Source organism: Helianthus annuus, chromosome 5 (genome assembly GCF_002127325.2).
Source record: "Helianthus annuus cultivar XRQ/B chromosome 5, HanXRQr2.0-SUNRISE, whole genome shotgun sequence".
NCBI classification, from domain to species: Eukaryota; Viridiplantae; Streptophyta; class Magnoliopsida; order Asterales; family Asteraceae; genus Helianthus; species Helianthus annuus.
Genome location: NC_035437.2, coordinates 99,281,456 through 99,302,566, shown reverse-complemented (window position 1 = coordinate 99,302,566; position 21,111 = coordinate 99,281,456).

Below are 21,111 nucleotides of genomic sequence, written 5' to 3'. Positions count from 1 at the left end.
TAACTGGCCTTCAAAAGACAAATTCTGAAAGAGAACAAGCACTAACGATGATGAATGCTGTGATGATGACAAAACAGAAGGCCATAAACTTTTACATCGAAGAAAGTGCTAAATGGAAGCAAGAGTTGGAGACAGAAGAGATTGAAAATGAGAGAATTAGACGTTTGTTACAAAGTTATTCTAGTTCTGATTATCTCATTGATCGTATTTACCCAACTGTTGCAGGTATGGAAATTTTTCAAGACGAGAAGCCAAAGAAGAAGAAAGATTGTGGTAAGAAACCGAATGTTAGCTATAACAAGTGTCCGCCTCCAATTTGGGAAGGCTATTCTCCTAAGCAACTTGAAAAAGCAGTCAATATAAAGCTAAAAACGACACAACTGATGAATTACCAGAAAACATTGATGTCACGTTTACCTCGTCTGACACTGATCATGAGTCTGAGTTAATAAAAAAGGTGGTCGATCAGGTGTTGGATACTGATGAGGATGAGGCAAAGTCAGAGTCTGGAGGGTCAAATTCGTCAGTCAACGGTCAAAAGTCGTCGGTTAAACGGTCTTACAGTAAAGAGTTTTTATTATCGAAAGCAAATTTGGATGATGAAACATTTGAAGTAGCATACACTTTAAATGATTCTGACAAATTATACTCTGACAAAGAGTTTCCAATAAGAAGTGTTTGTTTTGATATAATGAAAAAGGTTTTCAAAATGACAGAAATTAATATTTCTGAAATAAAAGATTTAAATATTACTGAAAAACCTAAAAAATACACTTCAAGAGTTCAACAACGTCTAAACAAGAAAAAGGGTTATAATTCTAGTTTTAGTTTTCAAAAGCTACCTAACCAAAATCGTAGCTACAAAAAGAAAGGTCTTGGTTTTATTCCACCAAAAAATCATAAAAATGAGAAAAATTCTAAAACAAAAACAGAATTTGTGTGAGGTGGAAGTTCAGAAGAGGAACAGAAGAAACCATTCTGGAGACAGTCAAATCAAGAGTTTCTTGCTGAAAAGAAGAAGAATGGGACTGAAGTGTGTCATTCAAAGGAAACTCGTACTTGTTACAGATGCAATGAAGCTGGTCACTTTGCATGGAACTATTCAAAAAATGCCAAATCAAAACAGGGAGTTTCTAGGAAATTGAAAGAAAAGGTTGTTGATGTTGAACCACCAACCGAAAAACTTAAAGTTTTTGAAAACTCAACTTATGAGGTTGGTGAGTGTTCGAAGAAGAATTTTTATAAAAAGAAAGAAAAAGACAACCAAGTGTGGGTTGTTAAGAAAGTTGATGTGAATGTCGGCGATGAATCTGGTTCCACAAAGCCAGAAGAGCCACAAGGTGAGATGAAAATTTCAGTGAATGATGATGAGTTTCCATCACTGAAGTTTGAAGAAGTTAAAAAGAAAGTTGGTAAAATTGAAATCTCAAATCAGTTTTACAAAGAGAAAAATGAATTTGATGTCGAGAAAACATTCAACGGAAGTGTTAAGAAGATTTTTGGAAAAATGCTAAATGGGAAAGCAAAGGGGGTTAAGGATTTTTATGCAACTAAAAAGGCAACATACAACCCTACTGCGCAAGAGCCGAAAGCCATCAAGTCTGAGAAGACTTGGATGGAAGTCTGTTTCCCATAATAGTCAAAGGACTATGCCGGAGATCCCAAGTTTATATCGTGGATCAGGGATCGGCATCATTCTAGTGTTTGTAAAGTTTGCTTGAAAGATTTTGAAAGTGTTTAAAATTTTACAGGTGAAAGGACTACGCCAGAGCTTCCAGGTTGGTAAGTGCGAAGCATGAATCGGCATCTTTGTGACTAATCTTACAAGTGGTAAAGAGGTTAATGTAGATGACTTATTCCTACAAGTGGTATTGGTTAGTCATACCTACAAGTGGTATTGATTATGATCTTACAAGTGGTTAGTTTTACAAGTGGTATAGAGGTTGCTTAATTGCAAATGGCAAATCAGGGACATTAAGTTGTACTTGATTTACTACATATCTGATTGATAAACAAGATGATGAACCATAACCCCGAATCTTATGATAATCCTACAAGTACAAGTGGTAAAACAAACTCATTTTCCGGAAAAATCATTTTGATTAAAACAAACTTAAGTGTTTTGAGATCTAAATGAGAAAATGGTTTGTGAAAGGGGGAGTTCTGATTGTTTATGCCTTAGTGGATGGCGAATTGATGCGATTCAATGTCAGTTGTCAAAGTTTCTGTACAGTTTGTCTAGTTGTGTGTTCAAGTGCGTCTAGAGCTTAGTTTGTTTTCAAATTTTTTTCTTTAATGTGTTAGAATTTTAGGTGGAGTATAGAAAATTTCTGAAAATCCAAAAACATTAGAAAATTTGAAAAAGCCAAAAACATGATAAAATTCAAAAACGAGTTTTGTTGTGAAAAGAGGAAATGATAGTACATCAGTAGTCTGTCACAACATGCTAAAGAAATGTAAAGAAAAATACTGTGGACGTGTCAGTAGATTTTCGCACATTTAGTAAATTGTGACGAGATATAAATCTAAATTTCGAACTTGCTTGTTCTGTGGGTTAACAACTTCTTGGATATATAGGTAACCCCTGAAATCTTGTTTGAAAGGTCCCTTATTCTGAGATACTAGGTCTTTATGCTTAGTGATATCTGGGGTATTATCCCGGGACTTCTGCTGAATGGAAGTTCTGACCTAGTCCCTGGATAATGCTTTCTGCATATGCTTGAAACATAGCATCGCCCTCAGCAAGCTGATGAAACAATAAAATTGATAGTCGCTGCTGTTGTAATCAAAAGATCCTCTAAAGGGGACACACCAAAAGTCGAAGCCGTCATCTCTCTGCGTATACGGAAGTATCGACCTGAGCTCTCACGGCCCTCGCAATCTAACCCTAACAGATATCAGCTGTGGTATACTCACCTGTAAGACTGAATATTGGGATCTGGATACGGGAGTATATTCAAGAAGTAGGACACACGAATAAGTTTAAGTTGCTTAAAACATTAACATCGTATCTCGAAGCAGATGAAATTTGTGTGAAAATTTAAGTGGACAAACATACTGACAATCTAAGTGAATTGTTTAGAACTTAAAATGTAATACAGCTTAATGGTGTTAGTGACAAGTTTCATAACTGATACGATCCTCTTACGCAAACTCACAAAAATATGACTGTAAATAGTTCATGTCTGCATTTTGTTGTTTTTACAATTGGTGTCAGTCTTAGTCTTTTCAAGAAGTGTTTACTTTCTTTCAGAAAAATCCAAAAAGATTTTGTGTGTGTTTTAGCATAAACTTTTGAAAAAGTCAAAAAGATTTTTGACAACTGATGTTGGAAAGCTGATTTTCAAAGTTCCAAGTGCTAAACATGATGACATTGTAGTGAGGGGGAGTATATCTTGATCATTAAATGTGTTTTGAAAATCTACAAGTGGTTCATCATAAAGAAAGTTGTTGGTGAATATGTTATGAGAGGGAGTCATCTGACTATGTCGGAGTTGGTGCACTATAAATTGTTAAATTTAGAAAATTTACTTCTGGGATAAGAATGTGCAGGAATAGTCAGGTTTTGATCTTGGAACATAAAGACAAAGAGACAGGTCACAATACCTGAGGACTCTTTTTGAAGAAAGCCAAGTTTCTGACTCCTGATGAGCCAGGCAGATCGATCCTGGAAATTAAAGACTCTACAGATAGAACTTGAGACAGGTATCAATCTTGGAACATGAAGAGGCAGACAACGATCCTGTATCAAATGTTGCTGAAGAACAAAGGAATGCCAGCAAATCGAGAGGGGGAGTCTGAAGTTAGAAAGAGAGAAAAGCCCAGAGACTGATCAAGACTGAAGATGTGAAGACACAGCATTGTCGTGACTCGATGGACGACTCCGTCAACATCTGAGGGGGAGTTTGTTGGTGCACTACATCTGTTGACTTTGTCTTGTATCGAGTCTTTCATTGCATTGTATAGATTAGAGCGCGTTTTATGAGAAAACATGAGATTGTATGTGTTTAGGTTACAGGTTTCGCTCATATGGTCATAGATTGTAGTTTCGCTTATATGGACATATGAGGTTTCGCTCATATGGACATGTACGTATAAGCGAAACCTCCAAGCCTATATATAGTGGTTCATTGGAGCGAAACTATGAGTATCTCCTTGTATTCCACGCCGAGGTGCTGCCGGTGTGAAGAACTGCGTGTAATCAAGTGTTAATCAATACAATCAGCAGTTTTAGTGAAGATTCCGCTGTTTCTACCTCCGTTTCTTGTTATTCCGCACCTGAAACGTAGTTGAACACCTCTGAACGACTCAATCGGGTCGAACCACAATCCTACAGGTAATTTCATCATAACCAGGTATTGCCACACATAAAAAGCTCGCTTAAAACTCACCGCCCTTCCCCATTGCTCAAAAACCCACCGCAGGGAGAGAGAGACAGAGCATACGGGAGAAAGAGCATGAATGAACAAGCTCTGGTGGGCGCTGATAAGGACGATGATGGTGGATTCGAGGTAGCAGTGATGGTTTACAAGCGAGAGGAACATCGGCCACCTGATCTAGGGTTTCTGGAGGATTCGAGGTAGCAGTGATGGTTTACAAGCGAGAGGAACATCGGCCACCTGATCTAGGGTTTCTGGAAGGTTTGGTTGTCTGGCAAGGGTTCCAGCAACTCTAACAAAGGTTTGCATGTTTCCAAACTGGTCATATCTTGTATAACTAATTGTATGTTAAGCTTACATTTTTTTAATTTGCCTGTAAATTAGGGTTTATTGCTGCTTTTCTGTACCGCCGCTGAAAAGCTCTGAAACCCCGATGAACAACTGATTCGAGGTAATTTGATGTATTTGGTGTATTTTGATTTACAATCAGCAGTTGATATTTAGAGCGATTAAGGAGGAATGTTGTTGGGAGGTCTCCCGACTCCAACCGGGTTTGAATACCAAGGATGAATGGCAAAGTAGGTGAATCAACTAATCTTCTGTTGTACGTTGAGTTTGTTTGATTGTTTGAGATTATAGAACTGATGCTTTTAATTATATGAGAAGTTGTGTTAATTGTGATTGTGATTTTGCTGATGTTTGATTGAATTTACTTCAGGCTGAAATTTGGTATCTCCCTAAACATTCATCACTATCTTTGAAGGTAATCACATTGTTTATTTGTTATTTAGTTTGTTTTTCTCGAGTCTATATAAAGTGAAGTACCTGCCACTATACATGTAAAAGAAAACTTGGTAACAGATTTAGGTGTTTTTTTCTCTGTTTCTTTTTAGATCGACGACCAGTAATGGTGTTATGTGCTTTGTACGACACGTATCCAATTTCATCATCCACGTATATTCATGTCAAGATGTTCAGGTCAAAGAGGGAATAAGAAAATTGAGAGAGAGGAGGAGGAGGGGGAGGGGAGAAGTTCCAAGAGAAGGAGAGAGAGGAGTTCAAAGGTGATTCCATTCCAATTAAAGTAGATTTTTTTAATGGTGTTTCTATTAGGATGCCTTCGGAGCGTTCTGATCATTTTGTTGTTGCTACATGTTAGAAAACATGAATAGGGTTTTTCTTCTAAGTAGTACAATATTTATGATTTCTTCTGAGTCTCTCGATTTTGATTTTGGTTGGCATGTGTTGCAGGTAAAGGAGACGTTTTAGTTAGGGTCGAGGAGAATCATGAAGGCTTGGTCATGGAGACAAAACAAGCCTCTTTGGTTTTTTGAATTCTAGCAGGTTTGTTTTAATTTTTTAAATAATTTACAATGCGACGAAGTAATACATTAGCTGTGAAAAATGCTATTTCTGTTTGTGTAGTTCTAATATGTTCTTACTATGGCTACATATATATTTATTTAATTATTGATTTATTGGGGGTCTTAATAAACCTGGTTTAGTTATATATTATACAAAGGATCATTGAACTTGATTTATTTATATATTATACAAAGGTTCATTGAACTTGATTTATTTATATATTATACAAAGGCAAAAGGCAAAACAATAGGTCTGAAAAGCGGTCTAACTAGGCTTGACTATGATCAATTGTTGACTAATGAAATGCAAAGACATGTATGTATATTTTTGGTTTTTACTGTTGGTTCATGATATGAGTCAAAATTTGATATATGGTTGCTTTGGATAATTTAAAAAAATCATGGATGCTATCAATCCACATGTTTTAAGATTTTGATTTTAGACAATTATATCTCTTTGCTGTGTATTGCCATTGCTCACATTCTTTAAGATTTCCATTATATGTTTTTTTAAAGCAATTGCTTATATGATTTTAATCATATGTTTTTTTTCTTCTTAAATCAACTATAGTGGCTGCCTGTAGGATCGATTGTTGACCCGAACAAGTCGTTCAGAGAAGTTTTGATCTGTTTCAGATGCGGAAAATAAGTAACAGACTTAGACACAGCTTGTAATTCACTTTAAACACTCTTCTGATTGATTTAACACTGGTTACATGTAGAAATCACACCGGCAACACCTCGGTATGAGAATCAAGAACTGTTCAATGATTTCGCTCCAACCACTATTTATAGAGTGGAGATTTCGCTTGAATCAGCTTCAAGCGAAATAAGATGTTAGCTGATTCTGCTTGAAAGTGACCAAAGTCATTTCAAGCGGAATTACTTCCTCAAGCGAAATCACATCCATTTCAACCTAAAATCTACTATTTTTTCGAACAACGTGCCCTGATCTAACATATCTAGTACAAGACTCGATACAAGACGAAGTCGACAGATGTATGCACTAACAGACTCCCCCTCAGATGTTGACGAGTCTTCAGTGACGAGTCTTCTCATCTTTAGTCTTTATCAATCTTTGGGCAATAATCCTTTTGAATCTTCTTTCGAATATCTTCAGACTCTCTCTTTTGATGTGCTGGCATTCCTTAAGTTCATCAGCATCATCAGCTTCAGAATCGTAACCTGGCTCAATTCCTGCTCAGGATCAAAATCTGGCTTTCACAGGTTCAAGATCATTGCCTGGCTCACATTTTATCCACAGAGTCCTCAGGTATCGGAAACCTGGCTCTTCTCAATTCACGTGCTCCCTTTGATGTTGTTCCAAGATCGTGACCTGGCTCTCATCCAGCTCAGGCTTCTCAGAATCGATTAACCCAGTTCTTACTCAAACCTGCACAATCTCTTCCACACAACATAAGTTCCACAATTTGAACAATTTACTATAAAGATGTATGCACTAACTCAGACTCTCATTTTCAGACATAACCAGAATTTCTGTGACCACTTTGCAGAAAAAATATTCAAACATTTTAAGATTCAACAGGCTCCCCCTCACCACATGCTCATCATGTCTAGCACTTGGAATTTTGAAAATTAGCTCTTCAACATCAGTTGCCGAAAATCTTTTTGGATTTTCTCAAAATTTATGCTATAACACACTAAAAACTTTTTGTATTTTTGAATTCAATGAAATGCAGTAAAAAAAATATTTACAGACACTATTTTTGTGAGTTTGTGTAAGAGGATCATATCAGTTTTTAAGACAGATCGCCAACACCGTTAAGCTTCATTTCATTTTAAGTTCTAAACAATTCACTTAGATTGTCAGTATATTGGTCCTCTTAAATTTTCACTCAAAGTTCAACTGTTTCGAGATACGAGATTAATGTCTTAAATACTTAAACTTATCCGTGTGTCCCACCACTTGAATATACTCCCGTATCCAGATCCCAATATTCAGTCTTACAGATGAGGATACCTAGATGATATCTGTAAGGGGTTAGGTGCGAAACCGTGAGAGCTCAGGTCAGAACTTCCGTTCAGCAGAGAGATGATGGTTCGACTTTTGGTGTGTCCCCTTTAGAGGATCTTTTCTTCAACAGCACATGATTAACATTTTTCAATGTTTCATCATTTTTTGTACTGAGGGCGGTGCTATATTTCAAGCTTTTGCAGAAAGTATTATACGGGGACTAGGCCATTGCTTTCGCAAAATCAAAAGTCCCGGGATAATACCCCAGATATCACTGAGTATAAAGACCTAGTATCTCAGAAAGAGGGACCTTTCAAACAAGATTTCAGGGGTTACCCATATATCCAAGAAGTGTTACCCACGATAAGCAAGTTTGAAATTTAGGTTTATATCTCGTCACAATCTATTAAATGTGAAAAACCTACTGGCATATCCACAGCGAGATTGTTTATCACATTTTATCTTTCCATTTATTTAGCATGTTGTGATAGTCCACTGATGTACTATCATTTCCTCTTTTTACAACAAAACTCATTTTTAATTTTATCATGTTTTTGGCTTTTTCAAATTTTCTAATGTTTTTGGATTTTTCTGAAATTTTTACTCCCCCTAAAATGTAACATATTTAAAGAAATTTGAAAACAAACTATACAGAAAGTTGACAACCAATATCAAATCGCCTCATTTCGCCATCCACTTGGCAATAAACAATCAGAACTCCCCCTTTCAACAAACTATTTTCTCATTAAGATTTCAAAACACTTAAGTTTTTTTTAATCAAAATGATTTTTCCGGAAAATAAGTTTTAGTTGATTTTACCATTTGTAGGGTTGGGTTCATCATCTTGTTCAATTTTAATCACTTGTAAAAAATCAAGTACAACTTAATGTCCCTGATTTACCACTATCAAATATGCACACTCAATCCTCTGTACCACTTGTAAAAACAAAAACACCTGAACCAAGTGTAGGAATAAAACATCTACACCAATTCATTTTACCAACAAAGATGCCGATTCCTGCTTCACACTTACCAACCTGGAAGCTCCGGCATAGTCCATCATCTGTAAAAATTTATCAACTTTTAAAATTCATTCACAAACTCAATTTTTTATCAAGAAAGATGCCGATTCCTGATCCGCGATTACAAACTTGGGATCTCCGACAAGTCCGGTTTTCACATATTAAATACAGACATCCAAGCCTCAGCAAGCTTGGATATTAGATTATCAAGTTCACTTTCAGTCAGGGTATATGTTGCTTTCTTTGTTTCATAAAACTCTTTTACCCCTTTCACCTTACCATCAACCATTTTTCCAAAAATCTTTTTCACATTTCCATTAAACGCTTTATCGACATCAAATTCTTAATTTTCAGAATAGAATTGATTCGATATCTCAACCTTACCAACTTTTGATTTAAAATTCTCAGACCTCAATGGTGGAAAGTTCTCATTATCCATCGGAGGTACTGAGTTTTCCTTTTTAACCTCAATCTGTGGCTCCTCTGATTTTATGGAATCAGGTTCATCGCCGATTTTCTCATCAATCTTCTTAACAACCCACTTTTGGTTGTCTTTTGCTCTCTTTTTGTAAAAATTTTTCTTTGAACATTCACCAACTTCATAAGTTGAATTTTCAAAAATTTTGAATTTCTCAGTTGGTGGTTCAATATCGACAACTTTTTCCTTAAGTTTTTCAGAAACTCCCTGTTTTGTCTTAGTATTCGTCGGACAATTCCATGCAATGTGACCAGCCTCATTGCATTTAAAACAAGTTCGAGTATCCTTTCTGTGAAAAACTCCAGTTCCTTTTCTCTTCTTCTCAGCAAGAAACTCCTGGTTTGATTGTCTCCAGAAAGGTTTCTTCTGTTCTTCCTCAGCACTTCCTCCTGAAACAAATTCTGTTTTTGTTTTAGAATTTTTCTCATTTTTATAATTTTCAGGTGGAATAAAGCCAAGACCTTTCTTTTTGAAATTACCATTATGGTTTGGTTTCTTTTGAAAACCAGAACCAGAATTGTAACCCTTTTTCTTGTTTAATCGTTGTTGAACTCTTGAAGTGTATCTTTTAGGTTTTCCAGTAAGATTTAAATCTCTTATTTCAGAAATATTAATTTCTGTCATTTTGAAAACCTTTTTGATCATTTCAAATCTAACACTTCTTATTGGAAACTCTTTATCAGAATATAATTTGTCAGAATCATTCAAAGTATATGCTACTTTGAATGTTTCATCATTCAAATTTGATTTTGATAATAAAAACTCTTTACTGTAAGCCCGTTTAACCGATGTCTTTGGACTGTTGACTGACGAACTTGAACCTCCAGACTCAGACTCCTCATCTGTATCCAATACCTGATCGACCACCTTTTTAATTAACTCAGACTCATGATCAGTGTTAGACGATTTGAAAGTGATGTCAATGTTTTCTGGTAATTCATCAGTTGTATCGGATTTAAGGGTTATATTGACTGCTTTTTGGACTTGCTCCTCATTTGGTTTTCTGGGAGAATAACCTTCCCAGATCGGAGGCGGACACTTGTTATAGCTAACACTTGGTTTCTTACCAGTATCCTTCTTCTTTGGCTTCTCATTCTGAAATGCTTCGAAACCTGCAACAGTTGGATAAATTCGATCAATAAGATAATCAGAACTAGAATAACTCTGTAATAATCGTCTGATTTTCTCATTCTCAATTTTCTCGGTCTCCAACTCTTGCTTCCACTTTGCACTTTCTTCTATGTAGAAATTTATAGCTTTCTGTTTTGTCATCATTACCGCATTCATCATGGTTAATGCTTGTTCTCTTTCAGAATTTGTCTTTTGAAGACAAGTTACTGTTCTGTTCAAAACATCATAAAACTCCTTCACATAGTTGAGATTGAACAATAATTGTTCCTTCATCTTCTCAAGCTTAGCCAGCTTCTCATCTTTTTCTGCACACTGCTTACATGGTTCTGAACACTTTAAACATGGCTTGATGACTTCCACAATCTTTTCTACTTCAATAATCCTTTCAGATTCAACAACTTTTTCATCTTCAGTTACCTTTTCTGTTTCACAAACCTTTTCAGCAACAATTTTAACTTCTTCTTTTTGAACAGCACTTTCAGGCTTCATTTGCTTTTCTTCTTTTGCTGCTCGTCTTTCCTTCAGCTTCTCCAGACGATCTGCAAAATAAAAATGAAAACTTTTAGGAGAGAGATGAGATTTTGCAACATTAATATGTCTTTCTTCCTCATCATCACTACTGTCATCAGTTGGTGATTGATCAAATTCTATTGATTTTTCAGAGCTATCATTCGAAAATTCAGAATCAGATGGTGTTTGATCAAAAACAATTTCTTTTTCTGAACTTTCATCATTTCGTAAACTTTCATCTGAACTCTATGAGCATTCATCTGATGAAACAGACTTTTCTTCTTCATTCTTCACACTAACACCAATAGACTTCATCCACTCTGTAAACATATCTGGTTCTTTCACAATTTTAGCAATGAAAGCTTTAAACTCTCCTCTTTCATCCATAAACATGTCCCAGCTAAATCCTTCAGGTAATCTTTCATCATCCTGATTGATTAAGCATGTTTTTGCTGTCTGATGAAATGTATTTGTTCCAGCTGAAATTTTCTTTTCCTTGATTCACTAAACATGCTCTCTTTGAATCCTCGATCACTTTTCTACAATGAGCCACTTGTGGTTCTTGTTGTTGTTGTTGACCAACTTGTTGGTATATGGTTTTCCGGTAGTAATCATCTTTTCCAAACGGATTCTTTGCATCACTTGCTTCTCTATTCTTGCATTCCCTCTTGAAATGACCTTTCTCCCTGCATCGGAAACAAGTAACTTTAGATTTATCAAAACCTAAAGTAGAAACATGTGCATCAAGAAAATCATTTCTTCCAGTAATCAATTTGAACTTTTCCGCTCTTATTAGGACACTAGCTAGACACCATTTAATGTCCATTATGTCACACCCCAACCGATGGCGGAATCATCGGGGCGCGGCACTGAGCGAAACAGATTGTTCAGAAGTTTCCACAACAACTATCATACAATTCAGTTATATAACACGTCCCATACCGTGTCCCAAATAATAACAAGTTATCATAGAAATCAACTAAACAATATGGGAACTGTTCCGACAACTCAAATCCTTAATTATTACAGACCGAAAGTAAATATTGTCTTAAGACTTCTAGACGACTAACTGTAAATCTTACTGACTACAGGTGCCAGTACAAGATCTACAGATAATTATGGCCCTGGAACAGGTACGTGGACACTGTCCTAAGGTCACAGGCTCCTAGAAGCTTATTATTGCCTCGCTTCCCTAGCACGCTAGTAGCTTAAACACCTGTCACATACGTTAAAATAAAGTCAATACATATAATGTAAAGGTGAGTACACAAGTTTGATATAGCATATAGAGTTCGAATAGTTTACGCATAACCAAGCACGTACACAAGGGCAAACGATGCATGTAAATTATCAACATGGGACCATCGATACCAATGACTTCAAGTTGACTGTCTGAGACAGTTCGCAATACATGATTACCACCGTAATCCATGCAAGTAATTGTCCTTAGCAACCCCCGTGTGAACGGGTGCTGAGTCCAAACTATAGTACTACGTTGCTAAAGCAGGCAGATAGCACTCCACGTGTAAGCATAATAAACAGCAATCATTTAGACAGGTAATACATGCAAGTAGGTTAGCGTTCAAATAGTTTGTGTTGTTTGTGAATTTGATAGATTACGTATGTAACACCCAAAAGTGCTGAAAGCAAAAAGGGATCGAGTATACTCACAGTGGTTGATCGTGGATTGAAGGGAGCACTGAGGATAGGTTAGCCTGAATAGTTTGATAACATAACGATGAGTAACGCGGAGAAAGTAAACAATGTACTTGGATCGAGTAGGCCATTCGATCGGACAGCAGTTCGATCGAGTGGGCTGTTCGTTTGGTTTGAAAGTCCGTTCGAACATCCATTCGATCGGCCGGCTGGCTCGATCGGCTGGTTCCTTCAAGTGGATTGTTTCTTCCTTTGATGTGAAGGATGTGTTTGTGTATGATGGTTTGTACTACCTTTCAGGTTGGCCGATCGAACAGCTGTTCGATCGGTTAGCCCAACCGATCGGTTAGCACTTCATTGTTTTCACATATGTCACTCGATCGGCTGGCATGCTCGATCGGGTGACATTCCAATGTTTCGAAAAGTCTAAGTGTTTTGAAGTATAGTATCTCATGATTCGAGCAGTAATGATTACAATCGAGTGGCGTAGTCGATCGAACAGTACCTCATCAATACTACACTTCATGAGTTTGTGGGACTAAGTGCTAGTCGATCGGTTAGCCTAGCCGATCGGCTGGCATAGTCGTTCGGTTGGGCTGTTCGATCGAACAGCCTAGCCGTTCGGCCAGCTTCTCGATTCGGTTAACCTTTCACCTAACACTTGGTTATTCCCGTTAATTGTTGATGTTTTAGAGATATTTTGACTACGAGTTGAACCACAAAACTGAAGTCCCTACTTAGTCTACTGACTCGAGCAGGAATCACCCAAACTCGGTCAGAGACGGTTTGGAACCTAAGCTTAACGTTTAACCCGAAATCGGTATATCTCTCGGTAGAACCCGAATCTTGAACCATGTGTTTGTTTAGATCGATTGTAAATCGGTTCAAGTCTCGTTTTCACCTTTTTGAGTGTAAAAGAGTTGAAAGATAGATGAAAACCCATCTTCCAATCCTTTTCCACCGTGAAATGTTAAGATCTTTGGAAGATTTTAGGTTATTGATGTGGAAATCGGTTAGATCTAGCTTATTCATGGTTGAATGAAGTCAAGAACATGAAGTTCTTGATGAACACCAAGAACACCATGATGACATCACTCAAGAACATCTAGATCTTGGTGATTTCATGGATGAAATTCAGATTTTGAAAGATAGAAAGATGGAGAATCGATTAATGAACGAAAACGTACAAGGATTAGAGTGAAATACTTACCGGTTTGAGAGAAATCTGAGATTTAGTGAGAAGAAGAGGCTGGTCGGTCAGAGCTTTTCCAAAAGTGGAAAGTTTGACAAAGACAGCCCTATTTATAGGCTTCCAAAAGAGGAAAGGGTCAGCTGATCGAACAGCATTCCTGATCGAGCAGCTGTCCGATCGAACAGCCTGTTCGATCGGCTAGCCTGTTCGATCAGGTTGCCCTGTTCGATCGGCTTGCCTGTTCGATCAGGTTGCCCTGTTCGATCGGCTTGCCTGGTTTAGAGTGTTTCGCGACGATTTTTGATATTTCGACTTCGATGAACGATGATTTGAGAATGATAGAATTCCTAATCAGATTACTTTTAGTTCCAACTACTATACCTAACATACAAGCATCCTTACACCACGATTTGGATTCGATTTCGATTGAGTTTGATTCACCTTTGAGTCTTGATTGATTTGATTGATTCACCACACACTTTAACATAAAAGTAAACATGCACAAGTAACACATAAGGCACACGCACACGTATAAAAAGTACTAAAATCCCCACACTTGAGTTTGATGATTGATTTGATTAGCTTGATTATTGATTGACTAGCTTTATTGCGTTGTTACTTCCTATCATTCACAGTCGGTCGTTGATTCACAGTTCGATTATCGTCCGATTAGTTTGATTATACAACACTTACTCCAAATAATACGAAAATCAAAATGAAACTAAAATGAAATTAATCTTTATTAATCTTTAATTCCAATAACAGTCAACACTTGACTTTGACTTTGACTTTTGGAAAACACGGGGTGTTACAGTCTCCCCTCCTTTAGGGAATTTCGTCCCGAAATTAGGCCGAGAACCGTACATCGCCGTGTGATTTTACCTATTTGACGCTTCAGATCTATCTGAACAACTGCGGGTACTTGGCCTTCATATCACTTTCCAGTTCCCAAGTGAACTCCGCGCCTCGTTTGCCTTCCCATCGTACTTTTACAATAGGAATGCGAGAGCGTCTGAGTTGCTTGGTCTGTCGGTCCATGATTTCGACAGGCTTTTCCACGAAATGTAGCGTCTCATTGACCTGAAGATCGTCGAGTGGTATTATTGCGTCGTGATCGGCTACGCATTTTCGAAGGTTTGAAATATGAAAAGTCGGGTGGACATTGCTGAGTTCCTCCGGTAATTCGAGTTTGTAGGCAACTTTACCGATCCTTTCCAGAATCTTAAAAGGTCCAACAAATCGAGGCGCAAGTTTCCCTCTTTTGCCGAATCGGACTACTCCCTTCCAAGGTGATACCTTTAGGAGCACGTAGTCGCCAACTGCAAATTCGCGGGGCCTGCGTCGTTTATCGGCGTACATCTTTTGTCTATCCCGGGCCTTTACCAAGTTTTCCCTTATCTGGTGGATCTTGTCAGTCGTTTCTTGCAGAATCTCGGGCCCAGTCAATTGTGAATGACCGACCTCGTGCCATACAATAGGCGAGCGACATCTCCTACCATACAAGGCTTCGAAAGGTGCCATTTCGATGCTGGAGTGATAGCTATTATTGTACGAAAATTCGACTAACGGTAGGTGTTTGCTCCAACTACCACCAAAATCGATAACACACGCACGGAGCATGTCTTCAATAGTACGAATCGTTCTTTCAGTCTGCCCGTCGGTTTGCGGGTGGAATGCGGTACTCAAATTCAGCGTCGTACCCAGAGCTGCTTGAAAAGTTTCCCACAATCTCGATGTAAACCGAGCATCGCGATCCGAAATGATGTCTCGAGGCGTACCATGATTCTTAATGATCTCGTCGGTGTAGATTTGGGCTAGCTTGGCCACCTTGTAATCTTCTCGTATTGGCAAAAAGTGGGCTGATTTGGTTAGACGGTCGACTATAACCCAAATACTGTCGTGACCTGATGGCGTGGTCGGAAGCTTAGTTATGAAATCCATAGCTATGCTTTCCCACTTCCATACGGGTATCGGCGGTTGTTCGAGTAAGCCTGACGGTCTTTGGTGTTCAGCCTTGACTCTTGCACAAGTTAAACAGCTACCAACATATAGAGCAATATCTCTTTTCATCCCAGGCCACCAGTACTTGTAGCGAAGGTCCTGGTACATTTTGTCCGCACCGGGATGAATGGAATATCGGGATTTGTGGGCTTCGTTCATGATGATCTTTCGCAAATCTGTCCTCCTCGGAACCCAGATTCGGTCCAGATAATAGAATATCCCGTTGGCTTTGCTCACGAGCTGAGTTCCATCGTGATAGATTCGTTCTTTCTTCAACGTACGCTCGTTAAAGCAAGCGTGTTGTGCTTCGCGGATGAGAGCTTCGAGGTTATACTGAGCCTGGATGTTTCGAACACCTATCACGTAATTCTTTCTGCTGAGGGCGTCTGCAACTACATTTGCCTTGCCTGGGTGATAACGGATCTCACAGTCGTAATCGTTGAGGAGTTCTACCCATCGGCGTTGACGCATATTGAGTTCTCTCTGGTTAAAGATATGTTGTAAGCTCTTGTGATCGGTGAAGATCGTACACTTTGTACCATACAAGTAGTGTCGCCAAATCTTTAAGGCAAAGACAACTGCGCCTAGCTCGAGGTCATGGGTTGTATAGTTCTTCTCGTGGATTTTGAGCTGTCGAGATGCGTAAGCTATAACCTTGTCTCGTTGCATGACAACACAGCCAAGTCCAAGGTTTGAAGCATCACAATAGACAACGAAGTCATCGCTTCCGTCCGGCAGTGTAAGAACTGGTGCATGGCACAGCATGTGTTTGAGGGTTTGGAAAGCAGTCTCCTGCGCGGTTCCCCACACAAAAGGCTTGTCTTTATGAGTAAGGGAGGTAAGCGGTACAGCAATCCTTGAGAATCCTTCGATGAATCGCCGGTAGTAACCGGCTAATCCGAGAAAAGAGCGAACTTCTGACGGATTCTTTGGCGTAACCCATCCCTTGACTGCCTCAATCTTCGCAGGATCAACGTGTATACCCCGACTATTCACAATGTGACCCAGAAATTGAACCTCCTCCAACCAGAACTCACACTTGGAGAACTTGGCGTAGAGTTGGTTTCCCTGAAGCAACTCGAGAACCAATCGCAAATGCTGCGCATGTTCGGCCCTCGATCTGGAATAGATCAGGACATCGTCGATGAATACAATGACAAAACGGTCTAAGAACGGCTTACACACGCGATTCATCAGATCCATAAAGACCGCGGGTGCGTTGGTCAAACCAAAAGGCATGACAACAAATTCGTAGTGGCCGTATCGGGTTCGAAAAGCGGTTTTGGGTATGTCGTCCTCTTGAATCCGCAACTGATGGTAGCCTGAACGTAGATCAATCTTGGAGAAACACTGAGCACCTTGTAATTGGTCAAACAGATCATCGATTCTTGGTAAGGGGTATCGGTTTTTGATGGTCAGCTTGTTCAATTCCCGGTAATCGATGCACATTCGGAACGACCCGTCCTTCTTTTTGACGAAAAGGACTGGCGCGCCCCATGGAGAAGTGCTCGGGCGAATGAAGCCTTTTTCAAGTAACTCTTGGAGTTGGTTTGAGAGTTCTCGCATCTCAGATGGAGCGAGTCGATACGGAGCTTTGGCCACTGGGTTGGCTCCTGGAATAAGGTCGATTCGAAAGTCGATATCACGACTTGGAGGTAATCCAGGAAGATCATCAGGGAACACCTGAGGAAATTCTCGGACAACAGGAACATCCTTGACTTCAACTTTCTTTTTCTTGTCCGTCTCTGCTACCACAATGTTGGCCAAGAAGGCTCGATATTCCTTGCGGAGATATTTGCGAGCTTGAAGACAGGACATGAGCTTGAGATCTTTCGCAGTAGTTTCACCATAAACACATAGAATATCACCACTAGCTAGCACAAAACGAATCATCTTATCGGCACACACAACTTCAGCATGGTTTTCACGAAGAAAGTCCATGCCTACTATGACATCGAAACTTCCGAGCTGCATTGGAATGAGATTAATCGGGAATATATGATTGTTGAGCTCGAGAGTACAATCACGGAGCACAGAATTGACAGCAATGGTTCTTCCGGTAGCGATTTCTACTTCGAAAGGTGACGAAAGATAAGAGCGCTTACGTCTAAGAAGCTTCTCAAATTCAAATGACACAAAGCAGTTATCGGCTCCAGTATCAAACAAACATGATGCATATATACCATTCACAAGGAACGTACCATTGACCACGTTGTTATCAGCTTGAGCCTGGCGTGCGTTGATGTTGAAAGTTCTGGCGTGAGCGGCTTGTTGTTGGGGCTGTTGTTGTTGTTGCTGGGGTTGTTGAGCTTCTTGTTTCACCACCCTGTTCGGGCACCGGTTCGCGAAGTGGTTAGGGTCACCACATGCAAAGCAGGTCCGAACATTGTTTGCTGGGGCCTGTGCAGCTTGAGGAGCTTGAGGAGCAGGTAGCAGGGCTTGGTTAACAGCGGCTTGAGCTTGCGTTTGACGGGGACCATAGCGGCAATTCGCAGTGAAATGCCCGTAAACGTTGCAGTGGGCACAGAAACGGCAGGCCACACCCACCGGGTGATGATAAGAACATGTAGCACAGAGTGGGTGGGGGCCGGTGTACGCACGCTTCGCCGGCGGCGCATTGATCACTGGCGCAGTGCGCTGTGGTTGCTGCTGTTGTGGCGGTACTGACTGAAGAGGAGCAGCATTGGTTGCGGCAGCGCAATTCTTGTTCTTCTTTCTTCTTCTCGAGGACTTGGAGGCTTGAGCAGTGGGGTTGTCGGTTGATGCGGTAGTAACTTGATGCAACGACTTGGATGGCTTATCCCAGACACCAGCCTTAACTCGCTTGTCGTTAATCTCAGCAGCGAGTAGGTAGGTTTCCTCGATTGATGCGGGTTTGGCGGCGAACACATAATCTGCAATACAATCCGGAAGAGCACGGATGTATTTCTTGATGGTCATCTCAGGAGTCTTGACCTGATCTGGACAGATAATGCTCAGTTGTTTGAAACGGGCGGTGAGACCAGCATTGTCTCCCTCCTTTTGCTTGATGCTCCAGAACTCATCCTCCAACTTTTGGCGTTCGTGGGGAGGACAGAACTCGTCCAGCATGATCGCTTTCAATTCTTTCCACGTCAGCTCGTATGCAGCGTCGTTCCCGCGCTTGTTCCTTTCTGCGGTCCACCAGTCCAAAGCTCGCGACTGGAAGACACCGGTAGCATTGAGAGTACGGAGGTGATCTGGGCATCCGCTTTGACGAAGGGTGACTTCTACCGAGTCAAACCAATGAAACAGAGCCGTAGGGCCATCTTCACCGGTAAACTCTTTTGGCCCACATGCCTTGAATTGTTTGAAGCTAAAAGTAGCCTTGTTGGAGTCTTTGGGCGTGAGGGTTCGGGATTCCTCAGATGACTTGCTTGCGTTCTCGAACACATCACTGACGGCTTTTGCCACAGACCTTGAGATGATCGCGGCGAGACGTCGATCTCTCTTTTCCTGACGGGTGAGAGTTTGGCGAGGCTTTGATGATGACGACATGGTCTGCAATAGACATCGCCATAGGGCTCAACACAACGAATCTCGCACGTCTTAGTTTACTAAAGCTTAGAATCACGTCGCATCTCACGTCACGTAACACATATAAACACATAAGCATATAACCACAGAAACACATAAGCACAGAAGCAATTAGAGCACATAAGCAATTAAGCAAATAGAGCACTTAATTTCCTAAACACGTACGCACTTTTATCACAGAGGATGTCAGAAAACAGAAACCTATAACCACAAGTCGAGTGTCGTTCGTTTTGCATATCGGGTAGCATCACATGGTATCGTCTAACTTAATCGTATAGCGTAGCATAGCACACTGGTTTCGTTTAGATCACATCAACAGGGGTTTGAATCGAGATAGGATAGCAACAAAGGTCACGGAGATTGATAACAAATGGAGTAGCCAACGAATCTTAAAACACGTAAACAGGTAAATCACATAAAATCAACGAAGCAACACTCAAAATCGGAAAATGGATTGTCTGCGGCTACTAGACTTTGACTAACCATGGCAATTTAACTATTCACAGTTGACTTGTCGTCACTTTCGACTCTAGGGGACATGTTTCTGCCTCGATTCTTGGGCATTATGCATGCGCATTCTAGGCCATACTCGTGAGTTCAGGTCGTTGGAGTCCGTCAATTGCCTTGGCGAGATAAAATAAAGTCGGAAAAACTGCCAAGGTTAGGGTTTCACCCCTAGCTTAGCAATTTCTTCCTTGTTTTAGGAAAATTTTAGAGGAAAAGTTTCATCAAATTTCGGGTTTCAGCCCTGATTTGGTATAATTCTCCCCTGTTTGTTGATAGAAATTCACACAAAATAATTGACAAAAATTTGTAATTTAGGCGGGAATTTGTGGGTTTCACTCCTAATCCCGTCCAAATTACGAAATTTGGCTCGGAGTTCGGATGTAATGATAGGATAGAAAGAAACAACATAAAATAAGCACATAAACTTGGTCTCTTGGTTCCTAACTATAGTCTAGGTCTCTAAGACAGCGATCCGGACTAGATCGTGTCTAACCTAATTCCCTATAGTTATGGCTCTGATACCAATCTGTCACACCCCAACCGATGGCGGAATCATCGGGGCGCGGCACTGAGCGAAACAGATTGTTCAGAAGTTTCCACAACAACTATCATACAATTCAGTTATATAACACGTCCCATACCGTGTCCCAAATAATAACAAGTTATCATAGAAATCAACTAAACAATATGGGAACTGTTCCGACAACTCAAATCCTTAATTATTACAGACCGAAAGTAAATATTGTCTTAAGACTTCTAGACGACTAACTGTAAATCTTACTGACTACAGGTGCCAGTACAAGATCTACAGATAATTATGGCCCTGGAACAGGTACGTGGACACTGTCCTAAGGTCACAGGCTCCTAGAAGCTTATTATTGCCTCGCTTCCCTAGCACGCTAGTAGCTTAAACACCTGTCACATACGTTAAAATAAAGTCAATACATATAATGTAAAGGTGAGTACACAAGTTTGATATAGCATATAGAGTTCGAATAGTTTACGCATAACCAAGCACGTACACAAGGGCAAACGATGCATGTAAATTATCAACATGGGACCATCGATACCAATGACTTCAAGTTGACTGTCCGAGACAGTTCGCAATACATGATTACCACCGTAATCCATGCAAGTAATTGTCCTTAGCAACCCCCGTGTGAACGGGTGCTGAGTCCAAACTATAGTACTACGTTGCTAAAGCAGGCAGATAGCACTCCACGTGTAAACATAATAAACAGCAATCATTTAGACAGGTAATACATGCAAGTAGGTTAGCGTTCAAATAGTTTGTGTTGTTTGTGAATTTGATAGATTACGTATGTAACACCCAAAAGTGCT